The sequence below is a fragment of the Pongo abelii genome, chromosome 11, assembly GCF_028885655.2.
Source record: "Pongo abelii isolate AG06213 chromosome 11, NHGRI_mPonAbe1-v2.0_pri, whole genome shotgun sequence".
Lineage (NCBI taxonomy): Eukaryota > Metazoa > Chordata > Mammalia > Primates > Hominidae > Pongo > Pongo abelii.
In genome coordinates, this window is record NC_071996.2 from 71149820 (window position 1) to 71177363 (window position 27544).

General features: G+C 40.1%; 1 protein-coding gene and 1 non-coding gene across 3 annotated transcripts in view; one reads left to right on the top strand and one right to left on the bottom strand.

Annotated features, from left to right (window-relative positions):
- CERS6 (ceramide synthase 6) overlaps nt 1–27544 on the top strand; it is a 320581-nt gene that overhangs the window by 139087 nt on the left and 153950 nt on the right. The gene's annotated exons all lie outside the window — the stretch shown is intronic.
- On the bottom strand, nt 15983–16089 carry LOC112132422 (U6 spliceosomal RNA). The gene has a single exon (XR_002914195.1). It is a non-coding gene; the product is annotated as a U6 spliceosomal RNA (small nuclear RNA).

Genomic DNA, 27544 nt, shown 5'->3' on the forward strand with positions numbered 1-27544 from the left:
TACCACAAACACTGAATCCAGATAATTTGTCATGTTCTCTACTTATGGAGAGACAGGTGGGATTTGCATCTTGCTGCCTCACGTGGCATTAACACCCTATGTTAGTGCCATCTCTTTATATATGCTTGCTTCAATAGCTATATAATATTGCATCTATTGGATGGTCCCAAGGTTTATTTAACTATTACAGTATTATCTAGGACCAGTCTTAATATGTCTTTTATTATTATAAATGTCATAGAGCCGTAAACACCTCTGTGTATATTTTCTCCCTGTATTCTGGACTATCCTTGTAATAGAGTCCAAGTAATTTAATTACTGGATTAAAATAACTAAACTTCTTAAAAAGATAAAGATGACTTTTAAATTATTCAAAATTCTCTACATAGTATTGTTAGTGCTATTTCTCTTATTCTCTAGAAGCTAGCCCAAATGACTTCACCATCCACATCATGAAATTTCATGTTGTCCCTAGATTGTTAGCTGCAGAAAATGACTGACAGAATGAGTTTGATACCCAAATTGAGATTACTGGCATTTAAACAAAATCATACTTTTAAATAACTTGAGTTAATAGTGCTATCTAGCATACAATGTGTGTCTCATCCTTGAAATACTGAGTGACTAATGTTTACACAATCATTAGTTTTAACATTAGACTTAATCCTCAAATCAACATTATTTATTCACTAAAACCTTCATTGAAGAAAATTTATTGTTTTTCATAGTAGAGCTTACTTTTTCATTGACATTTAAATTTTATCATTTTAACTATTGGCTCTTGCAGTGCCCTAGCAAAAGACTTTCTTTCCCCTTCAGGGTGTTCCTTGGTTTAATTTGATTGTTATAAAGATGCATAAAAACAGATTCTAGAAATATTTTAAAGTATGGAATGCTTGATTTCTGAGGAGTATAATTCGAAAGGAAGAGTAACCTGGACTTTCTCAAACTTCCTTAGATTTTAGAGAAGGGGACTGTGGAGGGAGAAGTACAAGACCTTTCCAATGGAATAGAGTGAATCTCTGCATGGACCCCCAATGCTGGGATACCAAATAGATCAGAATGGGGAATACGAGGATTGAGGCATTCTTTTAATAATTGGGCCTCAGGGTGCCCAACTCTTCACTTTGTTGTGTTGCCAACTTTCAACTGAATGTCAAAGAATTGCATATAAGACAATTCTGATGGAACTTTGGATTTAGGAGGGGAGATGAGAATAAAATAAATGCCCCAAATGGGAGAAATGTGTATTATTACATGTACTTGACTTACCAAAAGCCATAGGGCTTCAAATGGGGTGAGTGAACAATGTTTTTAAGGATATGTGAGCTTAGTGGAGGGGGTGGTGTTTCAGAAAGACTGGAGAGAGTGGACTGAATTTTGAGTAGCAGAAAATGGTGAATGGAAAGACTATTCCAGCTGCGGGCAGAGGCACAGCCCAGGAAAGCACTGGAGAGCCTGAGCTACCCCACTGGCTGGAGCTCAGGACGTGGGAAAGGGAGGTGAGGCTAGAGAAGCAGATGGGGCCAAGTGGGGAGGGCTCTGGAAGCCAGAAGCAGAACCTTAACCCGGGCAGCAATGGCAGTCATTGAGGGTTTTGAGCAGGAAGGGTATTTGATAGGAGATTAAATCAAGCAGGTTAACCAGCAGCATGCAGCATGGGGTGGAGGCAGGCTGTTGGTGTGGTACCCTGCAGAATTAGCGGGAATGAAAGGCTGGGGGCAGTGGGGAGGAGCGATTTCAGGAACAGGGGAAGCTCACTGTGCCCAGTGACTAATTGGCATTTACCCCTGTGCAGCAGGGTGGAGGGGTGGATTTTCCTCAGCTGTTAGGCTGCTATGAGTTGGAAGAAGGGATTGGGAGACCATCAATATTATGACAAAAAATACCCATTCCTCTAATAACAGCTTCATGAAAGTGGCCCTTTTTGGGTGTTATTATGTATATTAGTTCCTACTGCTGTAACAACAAATGACTACAAACTTAGTGGCTTAAAATAACGCAAATATATTCTCTTACTGTTCTAGGGGCCAGGAGTCTAAGTGGTTTCACTGGGATAAACTCAGGGTGTCAACATAGCTGTGTTACTTCTGCAGAAGCTGTATTACTTTACAGGAGAGTTTGTTCCCTGGCCTCTTCTAGTTTAATCTAGAGTCCACCTGGGTTTCTTGACCCTTCCTCCACTTTGAAAGCTAGCAGCATAACATCTTCCAATCTTTTTCGCTCTCTGATACTCCTATTTCCTCTAACTCTGTTGCCTTCTTTTTTCCCTTATAAGAACTTCTGTGATTACATTGGGTTCACCCGAAACATCGGGATAATATCGCGTCTCAAAATTTTAAATTTAATCACACCTGCAAAGCCTCTTTGACCGTGTAAGGTAATATGCTTACAGGTTCTGGAGATTAGGATGTGGATATATTGGGGCCATTGCTCTGCCTGCCACATCATTTGACCACAGCTTTTTTGTCATGAGTACTGGTGGGAATTAAAATGCCCAGTCTGCAAGTACTCTCAATTTGGAAACCGCAGTTTTCTTGATTAATCCCGTAAGTGGCAAAGTGACTTAAATAAGGGGATAAAAGAGGCATCATGTACCTGCTGTCATCACTTGCCTCTTTCCAACTTTTGAGTTTCTGTGTGTTTTGTTTTGTTTCGTTTTCTCCCTGTTGAGATAGTAGTCTTTCTGTGAACATAATAGAAGATATTAGCCCATTCTCTGTCACTTGTTATAAGCCGTTTAACTGTGAAGAATTTTTGACAGGTCAGGAGATTCTGGAAATTTCTTCCCCCTTTTTTAATAGTATAAAACTTTATAAAACATCTTAATTTTTTCAAAGGTTCTAGTTCCCTTTTAGAATCTAATAAAACATTTTTCCTAGAATAACCTGTATTTATCTCCTAAGTTTGCATAAAATTTCTAGTGTTTCATGGGGACCCTAAACTAAGTCTCCTTTGTCTTAGCACAGTAATGCCTGTTGCCAGGCAAACTTGAACCAGCCTTAACCATGACCATGAATACCCTGTTACTCTGTTTTGTGTGACAACAAGCACCAGGAATGGTATTGCTACATTGGTTTTGGTTGTACTTTCAACTTTTACCAACTATGTGATGTTTTTGTTTTATTTAAAAACTTTCAAAATTATTTTAGATCCTGTATCTTTGGGCTTATGTTAATATTCATGATTATTTCATTTCATATACAGATAACATCATGAATACTTTCCCATTAAGAGTAATTATACTTTGTGAAAATACTATTATTATACTTACAAGAGTTATTCCTAAAGCAGAGTTTATAAAATTTTCTGAGTCCTTTATTATTAGTATCTTATGTAAATTACTTGGTGCTTCTTTGTTGAGTGACTCATTCATCAAATGAAGATACTTGTTATAATGGTTAAATTCATTCATGGCAGGTGCAGTGGTTCATGCCTGTAATCCCAGCACTTTGGGAGGCTAAGGCAGGTAGATTGCTTGAGCCCAGGAGTTTGAGACCAGCCTGTGCAACATAGGGAGACTACTGTCTTTACAAAAATAAATAAATTAGCCGAGCATGGTGGCATGTGCCTGTGGTCCCAGTTACTAGGGAGACTGAGGCAGGAGGATTGGTTGAGCTTGGGAGGTTGAGGTTGTGGCGAGCTGTGATCATGCCACTGCACTCCAGCCTCAATGACAGAGTGAGACCCTGTCTCAAAAAAAATTATTCATTTAAAAAATATTTACTACATGCCTGCCTGCCCCAAGCATTGTCTAGTCTCTGGGATACCTCCTTTCCACCCCAATGTAAGTCCTACTTACCCTTCAAAGCCCAGCTCAGGTCATGTTATTACCATGTGCCCTTTCTACTATTCTTTCTCACATGAATCTCTCCAGAGGTTCTTCCCTGAGACCCTGTGGAACTAATAATGAGCACTGCTAATTTTAGCCATTAGTCACTCTTTAGAATTATTCTCTACTTGTTTCATGTATCTTAGTGTTTGTTTTCCCCCCAGCTAGACTGCCTGTGTATTCAGGCTATGTTCAGTGAATATATGGTGGTTTGCTGATTGATTCAGAGTCTGAGGAATACACTTCCTTTCTTTGAGATTAAGAGAATTGCCTAGTGCTGTTTCGGGGCTGTGAGGATGCAGGTGCACTAGCTTGCAGCTGACTCTCAGGTTCAGCAAGGCTTCATGAAGGAAAGTGACCATTGCCCTCTATTGGAGTTTAGCCCTCTGTCTTGCAGAGACAGAAGCACCCTAACACTCAAAGCATTTCATGGTTGCTTTTTAAAAAGTTGCAGGGCCCAATTTCTGTGGCTTTTACTGGGGGAAGCATTATGTAAGAGGACAAGGAGCACATGTATCCTATGCAGTGCTACAGAATAATTCCACTCCCAGCTCCTGACTTTCAGATGGTGAGATGTTTGGGAGAATATTTTCAGTCTGAAGAAAGTATTATTTATTGTTTAGTCTGAGCTTTTAGCCCACACTTCCCTTTCATGTGGTTTTTGCTTGAGAGTTCTTGGACCAAGGTTAGATTGAATGTTGAGACACTTTGGGGAGTGTAAAAATCAATGATTGAAAGAAAAGGTATAAATACCACAATTGCATTCATTCCTTTATCTCTTTATTCTCTTTTTTAATCCTGAATCTCCATACATTGGATTATGTGTAATACCAATTTTAATTGGCTGATTTTAGTGACAGCATTAAAATGTAAACTTAAATTTAAGGCCGATGGTACTTATGAAGAGTATCTCTCGTTTAACATTTTCATTATACATTCAGATATATTGCAGCAAATTGTAATGGTTTGAATTGATATCATCTTTACCTTGTCTTTATACAGACATCAAATAACATCTAATGTTTGACTCACATGAATATTGCCTTATAATTGGAAAAAAGTTATGTTGCTGTTTACATAGTTATTTAAGATTTGTGAAGATCAAAAAGAAGAATTGTATGTCTTTTTTCTTTTTGGCAGACCTTATTGTTCAATGTAAGTAGACTTAAGCGGACTTCATATTTTCTTCCAGATGTAAAGGAAAGGTGCCCAAATTGGCAAGACGTTAAAAATTATTATTAGGCCAGGCGTGGTGGCCCACGCCTGTAATTCCAGCACTTTGGGAGGCCAAGGCAGCCTCCTGTGAGCCTCATGTGAGCCCAGGAGTTCAAGACCAGCCTGGGCAACAAAGCGAGACCCTGTCTCAAAAAAAAAAAAAAAAAGGATAAAAATAAAAATTATCATTAAACTGCCAAAATTCAATATTTGTTTGTAAATGTTTATGCATCTGGCTAGTAGACTTGGATCCTAGTCGTGAACCACAAAGAGAAGAGGTTCTGTGGTTATAAGATGAGTGGCTTTGGTTTTGGATCTTATTGAGGGTACCAAGTTTGTTGCTGATCACAGGGTCATGTGAAATGGGACCTCAATAGGATGGACACCAGATTATGTGTGTGGGCGGGGGGTTGGGGGGAGGGGTTGTTGTCTTCTTGGTGCAGTTTTTACTGGGCTTCCCAGCTTCCTTCCAGAAATTGTTCAGGGAAATGTAGATGAATGGCTTTGGCAGAACGTAACATGAATGGGAAAATGTGAGATTAAAAGAAAAGCTTATATTCAGTACAGTGGCTTTTTTACTTGCCTTCATTCATTAAATCATTGTTTCAGGGCCCCATCCCTTTTTTTTTTTTTTTTTGAGATGGAGTCTCACTCTGTCATCCAAACTGGAGTGCAGTAGTGCAATCTTGGCTCACTATAACCTCCACCTCCCTGGTTCAAGTGGTTCTCCTGCCTCAGCTTCCCGAGTAGCTGGGATTACAAGTGCGTGCCACCACACCTAGCAAATTTGTTGGTGTTTTTAATAGAGATGGGGTTTCACCATGTTGGCCAGGCTGATCATGAACGCTTGGCATCCCAAAGTGCTGGAATTACAGGTGTGAACCACCATGCCCGGCCCGCATCCCTTTGTTGATGCACAAAATTTGGAGTTAAGAGCAAATGCTCTTGGAGTTCGTGAAACTTTTTGTTTGCTCTAATATAAACTGAGTGCAAGAATCCTTTTATTGTAGCAAAAGTGCATATACTCTACCTATTCTCTCTAAAATACAATACTGTGTTCATGGCATCTTTCCTGCCTCTTGATCTCCAATCGGTGAACATTGAAGTCAATGTTCTGACTAATCTCTGACTCACTTTCACACTGCTATGAGTTTAGCTTTGTCGTGTCAGGCCCCTATTGACTTCAGTTGGGATGGCGCCAGGTTTGAGAGGCTGAAGAAGAGACCTGGAGCCAGTGAACAAGACATAGGGTTTTTTGGAGGGAACTTACATACAGGGACAGTCTGGTGGCAGCAGGCTTGACAGTAGAGCATTATTTATTATATAAATTGCATGCTTGTAAAAAGTATACAATTTGTATAATATTTAAAGCACCCTCTAACAACCTCTGCCTGGCAACCTCCACTTAATCCAAAACAAAGAGTATCTTTCCCCTGCACACCCGCATTCCATGGACAGGCTAGGGGTTCAGATGTTCCACATAAATAAGTAATGAATCGGTCGGATGGCCACTCCCGGATTCCTTAGCTCAGAACGCTGAAGACACATCCAGGTGTGTCTGCCTTACAGGGTCATTCTCAGGGTATGCTTAAGATATTGCCGTCAGGTGCATCTGCCATATAAGCTTCTACTTTTTTCAATTCCAAGATAACCATAGATGGTTGAAGGTAGGGTGCCCTTAGCTATAAGACACATCCTCCAGTTTCCCAATGATACAAAATATTCTGGGGCCACCTTGAATATGTAAAGTTTTAGAGATGAAACAATTGATATGTATATTAATAACAATATGTTTATTTAGACATAATGCTTTTCCTATTTACCTTCATGAAGTAATTTATTCAGAGCCTGTATTTGCACCTTTGACATCATGTCTTTGTCAGAGGAGCTACTTCAGAGTCATCTAGGACAGTGTGCCAGAGTGCCTTCTCTTTCTTCCCGTCTAAATTGCATAGACTTTAATGTGTTTGGAATCCATGTAAGAAGTTATTTCTGTAAATGTTAACTCAGGCCTTAGCACTCTTTGCCTCTCTTTCAGACATTTTTTTGTGCTTTATCTATAGGTGTATATTGAGGATCTCCCATGTGTAACTCTTTTCTGTCCTCCCTTTAAGAGGGATCTTTAAAAGGTTTGTTTACAGTGACATCTAATACAAACAATTATGAAGTCACCACCCTAGAGATAATGACTTAAGTATTTGTTAAATTTCTTTGCTCCCTTAGAATAGCTGCTTCCATCAGCTGACCTTCTTGAGCATCTCAAACTGGCATTGATTGAAGTTGTTTCAGATTTGAGTGTCTTCAAAGAATACTTCTTTGTTCTAAATAAAGTGCTTGAGAGAGTAGTCTATAAATAAGAGACTGTAATGACTTGAATATATGGCAACCTCGTTTTTGGGGGGAAGAGAAAACATATCTTCAGTTTATATGTGGCATAGTAATTAACCAGAGGGTTTTCTTTTTTTTTTCTTTTCCACATCTACTGGCCAAATTGTTTATTTCCTTGTTATGCATTCCTATATATTTTTGATGGTTAAAAAAAATACTGGCAAGGGGCAAAAAAATAGTGGTTTACTGGACTATGGGAAATTTAAATAGGCTAATGATTATCACATGGTACTCGTAAACCCTAAATAATTAATATGTGGCAATCCAAGAATATAATGTCATCATGGCAAATAAAACTAGAGGATTAATGAAAAAAAAAAAAGGTCCCAATTCCCCAACCAGTACAGAAAGAAAATTTAATAATGTAGCTTACAAGCTTGTCTTCAGTCTTCACTTCTGCAATATAGAGCTATCCCTTAATCTTTTTTTAATCTTAATTTCTGTTTAAAGTGGTGTCAAATATTGCAGTGATACAACATAGAACAATTAATATGAACATTTTCTTTTTAGAATCTGGTAAGTTTGGATAGAGCAGGTATAGAAGAATCTTACTGGAACATGGTCACAACTAATTCACCTCTCTGGAGACCTTTTCTGCCTCTCTAGCAAGAGAAACACGTGTCAGAAGAGGCTCAGGAGAGGAAGCAGGCTGTGGTAATAACAGCACTTGACATTTGTGTAGCTCTGTGATTTTCAAGAACTTTTGTGAGCATTGTTTAATTCCATCTTCACAACAATTCTGAGATGTAGACTAGGGCATTAGAGGCATACCCTACTCTACTGCCAACTCTGTTTTCAACATTTAAGGAAATGTTGCTTTGAAAGGTTAAGCAGATTGACTCAGGTTACCTTGTAGAGCATGGGAAAATAGGCTGCTTCTCTGAGTGGAGGAAAATTCTTGGTACAGTTGTGCTCTGTGTGGTTCTTTTCTCCCCCTAATCCTCTCAAATCCTATTTCTCACTCCTGTTCCTTCCAGGGACGTGTAAAACATAGTTATGAATGTATTTTCGAGGTGATTATCCTAGAAATGCTTCCCATGGCTTGTTTCTTTTTGAAGAAGGGCAGTAAATTCTTACCCTTTCTGTATTTTTCTCTTTGCATTTTTTCTCTGTCCCAAAATAAGAATGCAGGTACACTTAAAGAACAAAGGAAATATCAACTCATTTTAAAACAAACATTGTCAGAGTAAATCCAACTGTGAGTGCTAGGGTTTATTATCTTGTCCTGAAAGACTTCTGAATTTAAGTAGGTTAGTAACCCCGATTAGAAAACATTGTTCTTGAGAGATAACTTTAGGAAAGAGATCATTTGCTGACATTCGTTTGAGATCTGTGTAACATTTATTTGAGAGCTTTGTGTTGGTTTTATATATGCTTGAGGTTATATATATAGTTTGAGGATCATCTATCAATCCTTCCAGGTTATAAAGTACCTAATCTATTAAGACTATTGTCTTGAGCTTCACTGTGGACATTTAAATGTCACAAATATTTATGGAATTCCAAATATAAGGAGGAAGTAGGGCTGGTGATGTAGAGATGAGCTATTTGCCTTCAAGAAGGTTGATACACTAGTAGTAAGCATAAGACCAGAATGGCCTTTGATGTCAGAATCACCTGGGGGTAAAATCTGACTTCCCCTTGATAAATCTAAGAGTCATTTGACTGACGATATGGTTACAGTGATACAGTGATGCGTACCTCCTTGGGTTGTTATAGCATTTGTAACTTGCACACTGAAGGCTCTAATATATCCTGGTTTCCCTCCCCCTTCCTCCTTTCCTTTCTCTCCATAAACATTATAGGTGACAGTAGTGTCTGCTTAGTCATGGGCAAACTATCCAACTTATTCTGCTGTAAACTACCATATTTCTCTCTCTCTCCCTTTTTTTTTTTTTTTTTTTTTTTTGACGGAGTCTGGCTCTGTCGCCCAGGCTGGAGTGCAGTGGCGTGATCTTGGCTCACTGCAAGCTCCGCCTTCCAGGTTCATGCCATTCTCCGGCCACAGCCTCCTGAGTAGCTGGGACTACAGGCACCCGCCACCACGCCTGGCTAATTTTTTGTATTTTTAGTAGAGACGGGGTTTCACCCTGTTAGCCAGGATGGTCTCGATCTCCTGACCTCGTGATCCGCCCGCCTCGCCCTCCCAAAGTGCTGGGATTACAGGCGTGAGCCACCGCGCCCGGCCTACCATACTTCTCTCTTTTTTTTTTTTCTTTTATTATTATTATTATTATTATTATTATTATACTTTAGGTTTTATGGTACATGTGCGCAATGTGCAGGTAAGTTACATATGTATACATGTGCCATGCTGGTGCGCTGCACCCACCAACTCGTCATCTAGCATTAGGTATATCTCCCAATGCTATCCCTCTCCCCTCCCCCCACCCCACAACAGTCCCCAGAGTGTGATGTTCCCCTTCCTGTGTCCATGTGTTCTCATTGTTCAATTCCCACCTATGAGTGAGAATATGCGGTGTTTGGTTTTTTGTTCTTGCGATAGTTTACTGAGAATGATGATTTCCAATTTCATCCATGTCCCTACAAAGGACGTGAACTCATCATTTTTTATGGCTGCATAGTATTCCATGGTGTATATGTGCCACATTTTCTTAATCCAGTCTATCATTGTTGGACATTTGGGTTGGTTCCAAGTCTTTGCTATTGTGAATAATGCCGCAAGAGGAAAATCCCTGAAAATCTATATCCTTGCCCCAGGCCCTTTTCATATATCCCCTCAACCTAGAAGTGTTTCTGCAGTTCAACGCCTTGGCATCTCACTCACTCTGAAATGTAAAGGCACCTTGATAATATTTACCTTGTGTGTTTTCCTGAGTTGTGGTTATTTGTATATTTATTCCATCTCACTTCTTGACTGGAGATTCTAGACTGTAAACATTCCTTAAAGGCATCTTTCCATTTCCTATGGTATCTAATGCAATGGCTTGTACTCATTAAATCTTAGGATTGAATTAAATTGGTCTAATAGTGCCTTGGTAATGGTCACATGTAAGTGGTAGCCAAGTCTATTCCTACTTTTCTATGGTATTGAGCAAAGTTAACCACCACCTGATTTCTATTTACCAATAAACTACAAAATATTTTCAGTGCATCTAAAAGTATTAGATCCTAACAGACCTCATGGGTTGATGTCCACTACCCTCTAGAGCCAATGCAGAATGATTACCATACAATCCAAGGCTTCTCTATCAGTTTCCTCACACTCCCTACCACTCAGTACTTATTACACTTCAGCCTACGCCCTGTGATTCAACCAGGCAAATTGGATAGATGTGCACCCTTTCACAAAAGTAGATAAAAATATACATTGTCAGCTGACATAACAGGTGGCTTTCTTTTACCACCTAGAATTCCATAAAAAATGTTGACACAGTCTCCCACATAAGGTCACAGCCTAATCTGGGAAACAATTTTGAACCTATCCCTGTATAATTGTGACTCTCAGTACAACAGATCTGTTTCTCTCCGTGATGTTAACTAATGATTTAAATTAAACTTAATTTGCATTTATCAATAGTATTGCATGCTCATCTGCTGGTTGTTTGTGGACCTCTGCTTTCTGAAGACAAAACCAATGATGAATTCTGATTAAACAGTTTCTAGCACTAGTGTTTTCATAGTCCAGCCATCTCATTTCATAGAGGAGAATGTTGAACATTCTCAGGTGGACGCCAGTTTCTTGGCCTTATCTTTTTTTTTTTTTTTTTGAGACAGTCTCGCTCTGTCACCCAGGCTGGAGTGCAGTGGTGTGATCTTGGCTCACTGCAACCTCCACATCCTGGGTTCAAGCGGTTCTTCTGCCTGAGCCTCTCGAGTACCTGGGACTACAGGCGTGTGCCACCATGCCTGGCTAATTTTTGTATTTTTAGTAGAGACAGGGTTTCACCATGTTGGCCATGTTGTTCTTGAACTCCTGACATCAGGTGATCTGCCCACCCCAGCCTCCCATAGTGCTGAGATTACAGGCATGAGCCACCTCGCCCAGTCCTCTTGGCCTTATCTTAATACCCTTAAAAAACAAATTTTATTCATAGATCTTATATTTGCATGCAGTGTTGAACTTGAAAATACAGAAGTAGAATATTTTTACATGACTTCTAGAAAAGGAAGCACAGATGAAGTAAAATTTACTGCCTTTTGAAACCACAAAAATCATAAACACCTTAAATGAAACACCAAGTCAATGAAGTTAATTTAGACAGGGTTCTGAGAGGCAGTCACTATGCTGTACACGTATTTCAGCAGTAATAGAAGAAGTGGGGGTTGCAGATAGCAAGGGTATTGCACAAATAAGCATTGGCTGATTCTTTTTTCTCTTTCTCTCATTTAGAAAATGTAAGGGAATTGATTTTCAGTATTTTTTTCAAATCAAGTGGCATTAAAAATCAGTTTAGCAAAAATTAAGGAACATATAAGTATTTAAAAAATATGTCTGAGTGCAACTAAGATAAAGATACATGAATTATTTGCCTGGTATAGGACTCTGTCTATAATTTTAGTACTTTTGCTAAATGTATAAGTACCTAAATGATGTTGGCCCATTGATAGAAGCAATAGCTTTAATCCAAGTCTTTATAGCTTTAATAAATTTTAAAAAATCACCCAGATCTACCTACCTATGTGGATAGACTTTTTACACAGGAACATGTAGTTAAATTACATTTTTGAGCAGCCAGAATTATGCAGTGTTAGTATTCAGAGAGTTTAAATGAATAATGTAGATATGTAGTTTGCTCCCAGGGAAAGAGAAGAATAATAAGTATCTGTGCATGCAGAGTGGTCAGTGGGTATAAATGAACTTGAATTCATTAACCTCATGATTTGACATCAAAAACAGGGAAAAATCTGATCAAGCAAAGTTCAGGGTGGTGGTTATTTGTGTGTGCATAAAGGAATGGGGTTTGGGGTTTGACCTGGGTAGCCACTCTTTGGTTCTTGGACAGTGTTTTATTCCCAGCCCCAGCCTCTCAGTCCTGAACAGGTCACCATTCAAAAATACAGGTTCCTGTAGTGCCATCATTTCAGGGAAATTCTTTGGGGGCGCTGATGAGTCTCCAAACCAGCATGAAACATGTTGCAGCTAATTTATTCCATGAACTTAACATTTTGTGAAATGTATAGATTATCTACCTCTACATAGCTCAATTATCAGCATCCCTGTGTAATGAGCCTGTAACAATGATCTTTCATTCCATAGAAGGAGAAACAGAAGCTCAGAGTTCCTGATTTCTTTATTACTCAGTTGCTGCTCCTTGGGTTTGCCCTTTAAATGTCAGGTGATGTTTGTAGCACCATGATATTTTTGCTGAATATCTTATAATTTTGTAAAAAGAAAAGTGGTATGTGCCCCAAGGCCTCATTGGTGATGGGAAGAAATGGGACTCTCCTTTCATATTTGAACATTTCCCTTTCCAGCAGCCCCATGGAATAACCCTGAGTGACTTAGATGGCTACTTGTGTAGTGAGGGAGGTAAGTGAGGGATCTGAAAGAGCTGCTAGGCAACCCAATGAATATTTGCAGCCTTTATGGGAGATAACTACAGAGAATGACTATCAATAGGTATGTAGGTAGATGAACATCTGGGCATTGATTCTGAAACAATTGAAAAATCAAAGGATGATTTAGCTTAACAGTGCCTTGATTTTACAAGAGATTTTAATGTTCATGATTAAACTGGCTGTACCAGATTTCACTGAAGCCCATTTATTGTGCATTGGCTGTAGCCTTCCCAGCAGGCATTCCAATGCTCTTTTAACATCTTTCAGATGCAGCTACAGGTGTAGCTCAGCCTCCTGGAAGGTCCTGCTCTCTCACAGCTGCCATTGGGAGACCTGATTGTAATTATAGCTTCCATGATGCAATGTCTTTAAAACCTAAAACTATGCTACAGTTGTTGGCCTAATGCCTGAAGAAACATGGCTGTTAGGAGCTTGAAGAGTCTGCTGAGGAGCCCCTTGGTCCTAAAGCCAGGTTTGTGTAAGAAATGGAGTTAGGCAGTTGAGCATAGTTTGTGGGCTGATTATGTTCTCTCTAGTCCATAGTCTATATCCAAGTCTGTCTCTAGCTCTGAATCTCTGCATCTTATTGACCTAGAGCCTGAGATCAGTAGTGAAACAATAAAAATTTTTGGTTTACTTCTGCAGTGGAATTATGGAGAACTGTTATTAGATATGATTTGATATTAAAATGAGAACGAGTTAGAAGGAAAAATGTGTTTGAGGGAGTCATTCTCAATCTGTCAGAGAAGACAAAACAAAGATTTAAATATTTTTACATTCCTTGGAGCCATCCTTAATTAAGATATACTTGATTTTAGTCCTTTTCCCTTAACCCTATTTCCTGGCTGACTTGAAAATTATAAGCAATTTCCACTGTAGGTTTTAGCTACTTGAAAGGTTATGCTTTTCAAAAACACAACTTTTGCAAGGGTTTAATTCTACATTGCCACAGGAAAGTGTGTTCAAAAATATTTGTAGGGTAGGGTATGTGTGTGACAGAGACAGATTGAAGTTGAGCAGTTGTATACATGTGTGTGTTTAAAGTGTGTGCAGGTCAGGGGTTGGTAAACTAGGGTCAGTCAATCAAATCTGGCCTGCTGCCAGTTTTTGTATGACTCGTGAAATAAGAAGGGTGATGTGGTTTGGATCTATGTCTTCAGCCAAATCTCATGTTGAAATGTAATTCTCAGTGCTGGAGGTAGGGACTGGGGAGGTGACCAAATCCTGGGGACAGTTTCTCATGGTTTAACATCATCCCTCCTTGGTACTGTCATTGCTACAGTGAGTTCTCATGAGATCTGGTTGTTTAAAAGTATGTGGCACCTTCCCCCTCTCTCATTTGCTCTTGCTTTGGCCATGTAAGATGTGCCTGCTTCTCCTTTGCCTTCTGCCCTGATAGTAAGTTTTTTGAGGTCTCCCCAGAAGTAGCAGCCACTGTGCTTCCTGTACAGCCTGTAGAACCATGAGCCAGTTAAACCTCTTTTCTTTATAAATTACTCAGTCTCAGGTATTTCTTTAGAGCAGTGTGAGAATGGACTAATGCAGAAAATAGGTACTGAGAGTAGGGTATTGACATAAAAAATACCTGAAAATGTGGAAGCAGCTTTTGGAATTGGGTAATAGGCTTCTCAGAAGAAGCCCTCCAGACTGTTCCAATGTCTGCCCATTACCCAGTTCAACAAGTCACAGGAAGATGAGGAAAGTTTGGAACTTCCTAGAGATTTGTTGAATGATTGTGATCCAAATGCTGATAGTGATATGGACAGAGATGGCCAAACTGATGAAGTCTCAGACAGATATGAGGAACTTATTGGCAACTGGAGCAAAGGTCACTTTTGTTATGCTTTAGCAAAGAACTTTGAGGCATTGTGATGGTGCTAGGCATCTGTGGAACTTTGAACTTGAGAATGATGGTTTAGGGTATGTGGTGGAAGAAATTTCTAAGCAGCAAAGCATTCAAGATGTAGCCTGGCTGCTTCTAACATCCTGTGCTCATATGTGTGAGCAAAGAAATGATATCCAATTGGAACTTACATAATATTTAAAAGGGAAGCAGAGCATAAAAGTTTGGAAAATTTGCAGCCTGGCCATGTGGTAGAAAAGAAAAGCCCATATTCAGGGGAGGGATTCAAGCAGGCTGCAGAAACTTGCATAGATAAAGAGGAGCCAAGTGCTAACAGCCAAGACCATGGGGAGAAGGCCTCAGAGGCATTCATGGCACCCCCTCCCATCACAGACCAAGAGTCCTAGGAGTGGAAGAATGGTTTCCTGGGCTAGGCCCAGAACCCTACTGCCCTGCCTTGGGACACTGCTCCCTACATCCCAGCTGCTCCAGCCATGGCTCAAAGGGGCCCAGGTACAGCTTGAGATGTGGCTTCAGGGCTGCCAGTCATAAGCCTTGGTAGCTTCCTCTTGGTGTTAAGCCTGCAGGTGCACAGAGTATAAGAGTTAAGGCTTGGGGGCCTCTACCTAGATTTCAGAGGATATATAGAAAAGCCTGGATGTCCAGGCAGAAGCCTGCTGCAGGGACAAAGCCCTCATGGAGAACCTGTACTAGGGCAGTGCAGAGGGGAAATGTGGGGTTAGAGCCCCCACACAGAGTCCCCACTGGGGCACTGCCTAGCATTGCTGTGAGAAGAGGACCACTGTCCTCCAGACCCCAAAATGGTAGATCCACCAGCAGCTTGGACCCTGCACCTGGAAAAGCTGCGGTGCTCATTGTCAGCACTTGAGAGCAACTATGGGGACTGAGCCATGCAAAGCCAGAGGGGTGGAGCTGCCCAAGGAAGGCCTGGGGAACCAACTTCTTGCACCAGTGTGCCCTGGATGTGAGACATGGAGTCAGAGGAGATTATTTTGGAGCTTTAAGATTTAATGACTGCCCTGCTGGGTTTCAGACTTGCCTGGGGCCTATAGCCCCTTTCTTTTGGCTAATTTCTCCCTTTTGGAATGGAAGTATTTACCCAATGCCTATACCGCCATTGTATCTTAGAAGTAACTAACTTGTTTTTGTTGTTGTTGGTTTTAAATATGGAATGGTTCAAGAATTTGTGTCTCATCCTTGTGCAGGGGCCATGCTAATGTTCTCTGGATCCTTCCTCTTTTAGTATATTTGCTGCCAAAGTGAGCACACTAAGTTGTTTTTTATTTTATAGGCTCATAGGGAGAAGGAACTAGCCTTGTCTCAGATGAGACTTCGTACTGTGGTCTTGAGTTAATGATGGAATGAATTAAGACTTTGGGGGACTGTTGAGAAGGTATGATTTTATTTTGAAATGTGAGGAAAACATGAGATTTGGGAGGGGCCAGGGGCAGATTGATATGGTTTGGATCTCTGTACCCACCCAAATCTCATACGGATATGTAATCCCCATGCTGGAGGTGGGACTTGGTGGAAGGTGATTAGAAAATCATGGGGTTGGTTTCTGTTGGTTTAACGTCATCTGCCTTGGTGCTGTCATTGCGATAGTGAGTTCTCATGAGATCTGGTTGTTTAAAAGTGTGTGGCACCTTCCCCCTCTCTCTCTTGCCCCTGCTCTGGCCATGTTAAGACATGCCTGCATCCCCTTTGCCTTCTGGCATGATTGTAAGTTTCCTGAGGCCTCTCCAGAAGCAGATGCTGTTGTGGTTCCTGTACAGCCTGTAGAACCATGGGCCAATTACACCTCTTTTCTTTATAAATTACCCAGTCTCAGTCACTTCTTTATAGCAATGCAAGAGTGGACTAATACAACGGGTTTTTACATTTTTAAATAGTTATATAAATACTTACATAATATCCTTAGTTTTTCTTCTTGGTACACAAATCCTAAAATATTTACTAACTGGCCTTCTAGAAAAAATTTACTTGGTCTAGGGAATGATGTTGCAACATCTTTCCTTATTTTGATTATAAGAGATAATTCATTACTTTTTTAAAAAAACTCTTTTAAATTACTCTTCCCAGTAATCAAAACCAGTATATCTTTTTTTTTTTTTTTTTTTTTTTTTTTTTTGAGACGGAGTCTTGCTCTGTTGCCAGGCTGGAGTGCAGTGGCATGATCTCGGCTCACTGCAACCTCTGACTCCCTGGTTCAAGCGATTCTCCTGCTTCAGCCTCCCAAGTAGCTGGGATTACAGGCACATGCCACTATGCCCAGCTAATTTTTGTATTTTTAGTAGAGATGGGGTTTCACCATGTTGGCCAGGATGATCTCGATCTCCTGATCTCGTGATCTGCCTGCCTCGGCCTTCCAAAGTGCTGAGATTACAGGCGTGAGCCGCTGTGCCAGGCCAAAACTAGTATATCTTAATAGAAATGTCTTATGTTTTTGCCATCTTTTCAGGGGTTAATAAAGAAAGTATAAAAGGTTAGCTGCAAAATTTTAAATCAATCAGTAGTCATTACAATATATTTTGGAAGCATACAAAGAGAAGAGAATTACAAAATACCCTCCCCATATGAAGGAGTTGGCTGTGGGCTCACATGGAATGGAACATTACCTCAGTGTTTGCTTCTGTCTTGAAATATCTTGGGTATCAGTTATCTCTTCCTTAATGTATGTTCCATCCTTCTGAATGCATCAGAGAGAGAACCTCAGTTGTGAGCTGACTTCCCTGTGGAGCAAACAGAGCAACTGTGGACAACCCATATGCTTTCACTCCCTTGTACTCCCAGTCCCAGGCAACCACCACTAATCTATTTTCTGTCGCAATAGATTTGCCTTTTCAGAACATTTCATATAAGTGGAATCACCCAATATGTGGTATTTGTGGCTAACTTCTTCCACTTGGCATAATGCTTTTGAGTTTCATACAGCTCAGAGAATATATCAGTACTTCATTTGAATGGATGTAGCTCACTTTGTTTATCCATTCACCACTGAGTGGGTATTTTTGATTGTCTTTGCTTTTTGGCTACTATGAATAATGCTGCTGTGAACATTCAGATAGAAGCCTTTGCCTGGACATGTCTTCATTTCTCTTAGGTAGCTACCTAAAAGAGAAATTGCTTACTGAGTCATATGATAAATTCACATTTAGAGATATGAAATACGAACATGAATATCTAAGAAATTAGCAAACTTTCTAAGATGCACCATTTCATCTTCCCACCAGCAGTGTATTCAGGTTCCAGTTTCATTACATCCTCAAAAACATTGCTATTATCTCTTCAATTATAGCCATTCTAGTGTGGTGTGAAGTGATATCTCATTATAGATTTAATTTTTGTTTCCCTTTTGAATAATGATGTTGCATTATCATTTGATTATTAGTAATTTATGTATTGGTAGATATCTGTTTAGATCTTTTGCACATTTTAAAGTTGTGTTCATTTTTGTACTATTAAGTTTTAAGAGTTCTTTATACAAATCCTTTGTGGGTTTAATGACTTGCAAACATTTTCCCGTAGTGTATGGCTTGCCTTTTATTTATGGTATCTTTTGAAGGGCAATGCATTTTGAAACATGAGTTATGAATGCATAACATAGAAGAGATTCCCAGTATTTTTTTCTCATGTTGATTATTTTATTCCAAAGCTGAGATTTGTAGGAGTTTGTGGAACTCCTCCAATGAGTCAGTGTCAGGGTTGGTCACCTCTTTAGGTAGTTTGAATATTTAGGATACCCACACAATGCTAGAGCTCTAGGCAGCGCCAGGTTTACCTGTGGCCTGTATCTGTTTACTTCATTTTCCATTTAGGGTGCATCTGTCAAAGGTGACTTCAAGGGCATCAGTAGGGAGAGGTTATCTTGGATGGTTGGTTCTATCTCAAGCCTAGCCTGGAAATTTCTTACTGATTTCCTCCCCACCTACCTACCCACTTCAGTCTTAAACTCTTGGGCTCAAGGAATCCTCCCACTTCAGCCTCCCAAGTAGCTGGGGCTGCGAGTAGTCACCACCCCTGGCCTCCCTTCTTTTATAAGTTTTCAAACTTTAAAAAAATCTTACGATGAAATCTTTGACAGTGGGATGGATTACATTTCCTTTTTGTTGTTTCTCGAAGTATGAACATTGATTTGCTTTTATTGCGCTTTTTACTAGAAGAGGAAAGATAAATATAAGAATATAGTTCATTCTTGATAAATGTTTCATAATGTCAATAATCTTTTCGCTCCAAGTCCTTTTTAGGTTCAGAACAATACCAGAAAGGGCCTGGCCACCCTCAGCTCCTATGTCCATGAGCTCTTCCTCCACTACCATGGAGTGGGGACCTTCATACCTTTAATGACAGCCCCCTGTTGAGAGCCACTGAAGCCTTGCCCATTTTTCCCTGCTCTGTGTTACCCTAAAGTCTTGAGAGGATTTGGACATTGGGAAAACTACTTAGCTCTCAGGAACTTTCTTTGAGGTTTGTATTCTGCCTTGTTCTCTTCTGCCTCTCTACCCAACCACTCTTTCCTTGCCGCTTACCCAGAGAAGGGGTGAGAAGGGACACCATCTCTGTTTTAACAGGGCTTAACAGGTTTGATGTGGAAAGACTGAGTTCTCCAGGCATTTTTTTCCCAGTGACACTAGGGCAGGATGACCTTGAGAATAGAGGTAACTCCAAATATTGTCACAAGCTGGAAGTGAAGACAAAAGATGTGACTGTTTTTTGTTTGTTTGTTTGTTTTTTGAGATGGCATCTCGCTATGTTGCCCAGGCTGGAGTGCAGTGGTACAACCTTGGCTCACTGCAAGCTCTGCCTCCCGGGTTCATGCCATTCTCCTGCCTCAGCCTCCCAAGTAGCTGGGACTACAGGCGCCCGCCACCATGCCTGGTTAATTTTTTGTATTTTTAGTAGAGACGGGGTTTCACCATGTTGGCCAGGATGGTCTTGATCTCCTGACCTCGTGATTCGCCCACCTCGGCCTCCGAAAGTGCTGGGATTACAGGCGTGAGCCACCACACCCAGCCGACTGATTTTTTTAGAATAGGTAAGGCTTCCTTAGATTTACAGCTGTTGCCCATCCATCGGGAAGCAGCTTTGGAGATTAGTTTGTCAGCCCCTTGAGGGAAGGACTTTGACTTAATTCATATTTATATTCCCAGCACCTAGGAGTATGTCTTGGTATTTACTAAATCCTCGGTATATCTTAATGAATGGCCATCCAGTTGTTAGCATAATAACAAATAGAATTTATTTGATTCGATTTCATTTTTATTTGGTAGATATTTTCCAAGAACTGAGCAAAAGTTCATTAGGTTATTATTTAATAATCTAATGCAAGAGTGAATTTTCCCTATGAAAATTCTATGCTTCAGGAAAGCAGACTTTCATTCTATATGGAATATAGTTTACAGTGTAAGAAGAGTAAACCATCCCACCCATCTCTGCCACATACTATAGTTATACTATTAAAGAGTATAAAGCACAGGTTGTGAACTGGTAGCCCCAAGTTGAATCTAGCCTGCATGATTTTTATTTTTTATTTATTTATTTTTTGAGACAGAGTCTCGCCCTGTCGCCTAGGCTGGAGTGCAGTGGTGCAATCTCGGCTCACTGCAACCTCCGCCTCCCAGATTCAAGCAATTCTCATGCCTCAGCCTCCAGAGTAACTGGGACTACAGGTGCACACCACCATGCCTGACTAATTTTTTGTATTTTTAGTAGAGACGAGGTTTCACCATGTTGGCCAGGCTGGTCTCGAACTCCTGACCTCAGGTGATATGCCTGCCTCAGCCTCTCAAAGTGCTGGGATTACAGGCATGAGCCACTGTGCCTGGCCTGATTTTTATTTTTAATAGGATTAATCACCAGCATCTAAAAAGTCTGATGTCTTATAAAATATCAGATTTTCAGCTTTCTATGAAAAAATGGGGAAAATCTGACAACACTTGAGTTTGCATTCTTTCTTGACATTTGACCAGCCCTTATTTCAATGGGGTATGGAAATAGCCACATTCCCCAGCATTATCAGCATAGAAACTGCGTGCCAATAACCATTCATCTCAGTACTCTGAGAGCCAAGTTTAACCAGCTCCTCAATTGCCTTAACCTGCCTAGTCCCTGTAGAGATTTAAGTTTGCAGCTTTTGTTTAGAGATTCAGTTTAAAGGTCTTACATGATGACCTTGAAGGTTAGATTATTTAATTTTGTGGCTATAAAATACCAGAATACAAAAAGATTTTAAAACCCATGAATAAACTTTGTTCCTCTGTACATCTTCATTGGTCGATTTATCCATGTATCATGTCTTATTTATAACACCACATTGCCATGGAAATTCACTGCTGTACTTTTCACTTTCCAGCCCAATTAATTTTACACTTAACATTTTCAGAGCTGCGTGTACAAAGTACAGATTTAGTGTAGTAGCAATCTCAAGTGGTTTTATAACATTAAATATTAAATAACTTTAAAAATGCCAACAAGGGAAAAGTAAGAAGTCAGCCAAATCCTGACACATAAATTTAACAAAAAAGCAACACAGAGTCTCTCATTTACATGACCTACTGCTTAACCACTTTGTAAGAATGAAGCCCTCCTTCATTCTACACTTGTGTCTTCTTCAAATCTAATAGGAGATGTCTGTCCTAGAGTCATATTGTAGTTGGTAGTTTGTCTAGCCATTGGCACTGGCCCATACTTATGAAACTTGAAGTCATTTATTGGGTGCACGTCATATACCAGCTATATAAAAATAGTAATGATAGTTCAGAGTTAACGGAGCCCTTGCCATGTGTTGAATGCTGTTCTATATACTTTACAAGTATTGCCTCATTTAATCCTCATTCTAACCCTTTGATGTAGGTGGTTTTATTTTCATTTTGCAGATGAGAAAGAGGCATAGGGAGTGCCCAAGATCAAACAGACTGTGTGAAAATTGTGGAGGAAGTCTTCTTGCCCAGGCTGAGTGAACATAGCTTCCTGAGAGCTAGTCCTGCATAGAAGATTTAAGACACAGATCTTTCACTCAGAGTTGAAAATATCCAACTGATTGTTGGTCACTTAAAGGATGACCAATAACATATGTTATCTTAATGTTAGAACAATATCTTATGGGGATAAACACTTCTTGGGAGGTGGAGACCAGAGAAAACTGCAGGAGGATCGTGAAAGGTTGAGTTGGACGAAGAAGAAAACTCAGGGTTAAGCCTTTTTTGTGTTGTTTTGTTTAATTCACATATGGTGAAACAAGAATGAGATTTGTCTAGTCTCCCTAAAGAGGTTATCCCAGGCTAGGCCAGAGCAATGGTTGATTAGCTTTACCCAGCTAAGAAAAGGGTGGAGGCACAGAGACATCATATGGGTTGCCTATTGCAGAGATTTTGAGATTCAGGTTGGCTGAGAATATTAAAGCACTGGGTGATTAGGAGTGTTGGCCTCTGGATATGTAAGAATTGCTCTTTGGTGACAGTGCCTTGGCCATCTGTCTGAACAGCACTTCTTAAGATCTCAAACTCCTCTTGTTCTTTTTCTGTGTTTTGCAAGCAACCTCCTGTGTAGATTTTTCTGCAGGAGGAGTAACTCTCATTCATGTCAAAGCAAATATTCTGGATTTTGTGACTGCTCTGTCATGATTAATCAGTTGACAGCCTGGCTTACAGGTCTGGCTGTGGCACTCAGCTAATGCCATCCTACCTCTTGAAGAAAGATAAAGACTAGGTGTGTTGGGCTAGGGAAGAGACTAAGGGAATGGAGCAAAGGAAATAAATGAAAGGGATATTTCCAGTGCAGAACTTTGAGGTTTGATGCCTGGGATAAAGGGGGCTGAAGGTGAAGGAAGACTCAAGGACCTGGGACATTGAGTGGAGAATAGTGTCCTTGACAGAGATGGAAGGAAGAAATAGTGGATTCCTGGGAGAAGGATAATATGTTTTGTTTGTTTGTTTTTGGATTTTGAGCCTCAGGTGCCGACGTTTGGGTGTCCAAATGACATTGGGTGTCCAGGGATATAGAGATGCTTAGGGGCAGTGATTGCCTAGCATACAGGGAATGGGTGAGTTCACCTAGCAGGAGCACGTGGTGGGAAAAGAAGGCTGAGGATGGAACCCCAGGTGTCACTGGCATTGACAGACCAAGGGTGGTCTGTGCACAAGGCAAGAGAAGCAGAGGGTTGGGACAGAAAGGGAATGAGCACAGCAGCAGTGATTCAAACAAGGTGGAATGGCCAGTTGTGTCAAATATTGCAGGATCAAGATACAAGACTTAACTAATATAGGACTTGGACTCAAAATATAAGAGTTCAAGAGAACTTAATGGTCTGATTGTTTCTCCAGAAGAGACACTTAAACTTGCCCAGGATCACCCTGTGAGTCTCATAGGTGTAAACACTGTGTTTTACACACTACAGTGTTTCCTGCTTGGCAACCTCATGATCTCATGTTCGCCCATTGTTTCATGCTGCTCATTTTCTAAGTATAGCTTTACAGTCAATATGTAATACCGTGTAATAGCAGCTAGGACCAGAAATCATGATGCTCGGTTCAAGTGGGCAGCTCAGTCTCACTGTCTTCCCATGCTCTTAGTGAAAAAAGGGCCCTTGTTATTCAGAACATGAGGTGCTGCAGTATGAATATAGCTGATGTGTGAGCAACTCACAACTCTTCCAATCAGCATGCAGCTCATATGGCATCAGCCAGTCAGCTAAGAACTTCATTGTGTGCATTGTAATGGGGTTGGGTTTTGTGAAATGGCTTATTTTCTTATGCAGGAGTGCAAGTTCACTGGCATTTATTGGAAAAATCTAAGCAATGACAGATTGTTAGGCTGATTATGGTCCCTTCTCTGAGTGAGGAAGGAACAAGAGCATCTTCTCAAATAGAAAATACAAATTATTGGTCAGAAGTCTGTGCAACTACATTTGTTTTAAATTGGATGGGAGATCCTTGACATACATGGATTTAACTTTCATACATATGTGCACACAAACGTATGTGTATATACATATATTTTCATAATATACATATGCATAGGTGTGAACATATACACATATATAAACATCTCTGTCTACACATACATGTATTTTCTTTACAAACAACTTAAAACTCCAGGAGATGAGGCATGATTTTAAATGTCTGCATTGTGTGACTGGTATGTCAGGGCAATTAAAAGAGCCCAGCTTGCTTTCACAGCTGGGAGGCTGGTAGCCTGGGGCAGGTTCTCAGCCCTGCTTGCCCACTGCCTGGAAACAAACTTGGTGCTGTTGTGGGGTGCATGGTGGGAGTGACAGTGGCCTTTTGGGTTGTGTGGAAGCTGGGTGATGCCTGTAATTGCTGGCTTTCCCCCACTTCCCTGACCAACCTGCATGACACAGCAGAGGCAGCCATAATCTTCCTGGGAACATAACTCCATTGGCCTGGGAACCACACCCCCATCCCCCGCAGCAGCTGCAGCAACTCCTGCCCAAGGAGAGTCTGAGCTGAGACATGCCTAGCCTTGCCCCAACCTGATGGTCCTTCCTGGCTCACTCTAGTAGCTGAAGACAAGAGGCATATACTCTTGGGAGTTCTAGGTCCCCACCCACTGCCTGATCCTCCCTGTTATACTACCACAGCTGATGCTCTCTTCAAAGCGCCACCTCCTGGTAGGAGGCCAAATCAGCACAAAAATAGTTCATTAAACAACCAAAACTAAGGACTCACAGAGTCCATTTCACCCCCCTGCCACCTCCTCTGGAGCTGGTACCCATAGCTGAGAGATCTGCAGACAGTTCACATCACAGGACCCAGTGTAGACAACCCCCAGCACCAGCCCAGAGCCTGGTAGACCTGTTGGGTGGCTAGATCCCCAGGAAAAGAGGGAGAGTACTACATCAAGAGAACACCTCATGGGACAAAAGAATCTAAACAGCAGCCTTGAACCCCAGACCTTCCCTCTGACATAGCCCACTCAAATGAGAAGGAACCAGAAAAACAATTCTGGAAATATGACAAAACAAGTTTCTTTAACACCCCCCAAAAATCACACCAGCTCACCAGCGATGGATCCAAACTAAGAAGAAATCTCTGACTGACCTGAAAAAGAATCCAGAAGGTCAGTTATTAAGCTAATCAAGGAGGCACCAGAGAAAGGTGAAGTCCAATTTAATGAAATAAAAAAAAAATGATAGAAGAAATGAGGGAAGAAATCTTTAGTGAAATAGCATAAATAAAATACAATCAAAACTTTAGGAAATACTGGATGCATGAAAGAAATGCAAAATACTTTGGAAAGTCTCAGCAATAGAGTCGAACAAGCAGAAGAAAGAGCGTCAGAGCTTGAAGACAGGTTTTTGAATTAACTCAGTCCAACAAAGACAAAGAAAAAAGACTAAGAAAAAATGAGCAAAGCCTCCCAGAAAGTCTGGGATTACATTAAACGACCAAACCTAAGAATAATCGGTGTTCCTGAGGAAGAAGAGAAATCTAAAAGTTTGGAAAACATATTGGGGAGAATAATCGAGGAAAACTTCCTCGGCCTTGCTAGAGCCCTAGACATCCAAATACAAGACTCACAAAGAACATCTGGGAAATTCATCACAAAAAGATCATCACCTAGGCACACTGTCATCAGGTAGTCTAAAGTTAAGATGAGGGAAAGAATCTTAAGAGCTGTGAGGCAAAAGCACCAGGTAACCTATAAAGGAAAACCTATCAGATTTACAGCAGATTTCTCAGCAGAAATCCTACAAGCTAGAAGGGATTGGAGCCCTATCTTCAGCTTCCTCAAACAAAACAATTATCAGCCGAAAGTTTTGTATCCAGCGAAACTAAGCTTCACAAATGAAGGAAAGATACATCTTTTTCGGTCAAACTGATCCTGAGAGAATTTGCCATTACCAAGCCAGCACTTCAGGAACTGCTAAAAGGAGCTCTAAATCTTGAAACAAATTCTGGAAACACATCAAAACAGAACCTCTTTAAAGCATAAATCTCACAGGATCTATAAAACAAAAATACAATTTAGGAAAAAAAATAAAAATCCAAGGTATACAGGCAATAAGTAGCATGATGAATGCAATAGTACCTCACATCTCAATACTAACATTGAATGTAAATGGCCTAAGTGCTCCACTTAAAAGATACGGAATGGCAGAATGGATAAGAATTCACCAACCAACTATTGCTGCCTTCAAGAGACTTACCTAATGCATAAGGACTCACATAAACTTAAGGTAAAGGAGTGGAAAAAGACTTTCCATACAAATGGATACCAAAAGCGAGCAGGAGTAGCTATTCTTATATTAGACAAAACAAATTTTAAAGCAACAGCAGTTAAAAAAGACAAAGAGGAACATTATATAATGATAAAAGGCCTTGTCCAACAGGAAAATGTCACAATTCTAAATATTTATGCACCTTACACTGGAGCTCCCAAATTTATAAACAGTTACTACTAGACCTAAGAAACAAGATAGATGGCAACACAGTAATAGTGGGGACTTCAGTGCTTCACTGACAGCATTAGACAGGTCATCAAGACAGAAAGTCAACAAAGAAACAATGTATTTTTACTTTACCCTGGAACAAATGGACTTAATAGATATTTACACAACATTCTACCCAACAACCACAGAATATGCATGTGATTCATCAGCACATGGAACCTTCTCCAAAACAGACCATATGATAGGCCACAAAAGTCTCAATAAATTTAAGACAATTGAAATTATATGAAACATTCTCTGAGACCACAGCAGAATAAAAGTGGAAATCAACTCCAAAAGGAACCTTCAAAACCATGCAAACACATGGATATTAAATAACCTGCTCCTGAATGATCATTGGGTCAAAAATGAAATCAAGATGGGAATTTAAAAATTCTTCAAACTGAATGACAGTAGTGGCTCAACCTGTCAAAACCTCTGGGATACAGCAAAGGTGGTGCTAAGAGAAAGGTTCATAGCCCTAAATGCCTACATCAAAAAGTCTGAAAGAGCACACACGGACAATCTAAGATCACACTTCAAGAAACTGGAGTAGCAAGAACAAACCAAACCCAAACCCAGCAGAAGAAAGGAAATAACCAGCATCAGAGCAGAACTAAATGAAATTGAAACAAAAAAAAAATACAAAAGATAAATGAAATAAAATGTTGGTTATTTGGAAAGATAAATAAAATTAATAGACCATTAGCAAGATTAACCAAGAAAGGAAGAGAGAAAATCCAAATAAGCTCAATTAGAAATGAAACAGGAGATATTACAACTGACACTACAGAAATACAAAAGATCATTCAAGGCTACTATGAACACCTCTACACCCATAAACCAGAAAACCTAGAGGAGATAGATAAATTCCTGGAAAGTTACAACCCTGCTAGCTTAAATCAGGAAGAATTAGATACCCTGAATGGACCAATAACAAGCAGTGAGATTCAAATGGTAATTAAAAACTTACCAACAAAAAAAAGTCCAGGACCAGATGGATTCACAGCTGAATTCTACCAGACATTCAGAGTACAATTGGTACCAATCCTATTGACTCTATTCCACAAGATAGAGAAAGAAGGAATTCTCCCTGAATCATTTTATGAAGCCAGTGTCACCCTAATACCAAAACCAAGAAAGGACATAACCAAAAAAGAAAACTACAGACCAATATCCCTGATGAACATAGGTGCAAAAATCCTTAACAAAGTACTAGCTAACCAAATCCAACAACTTGTCAAAAAGATAATCCAGCATAATCAAGTGAGTT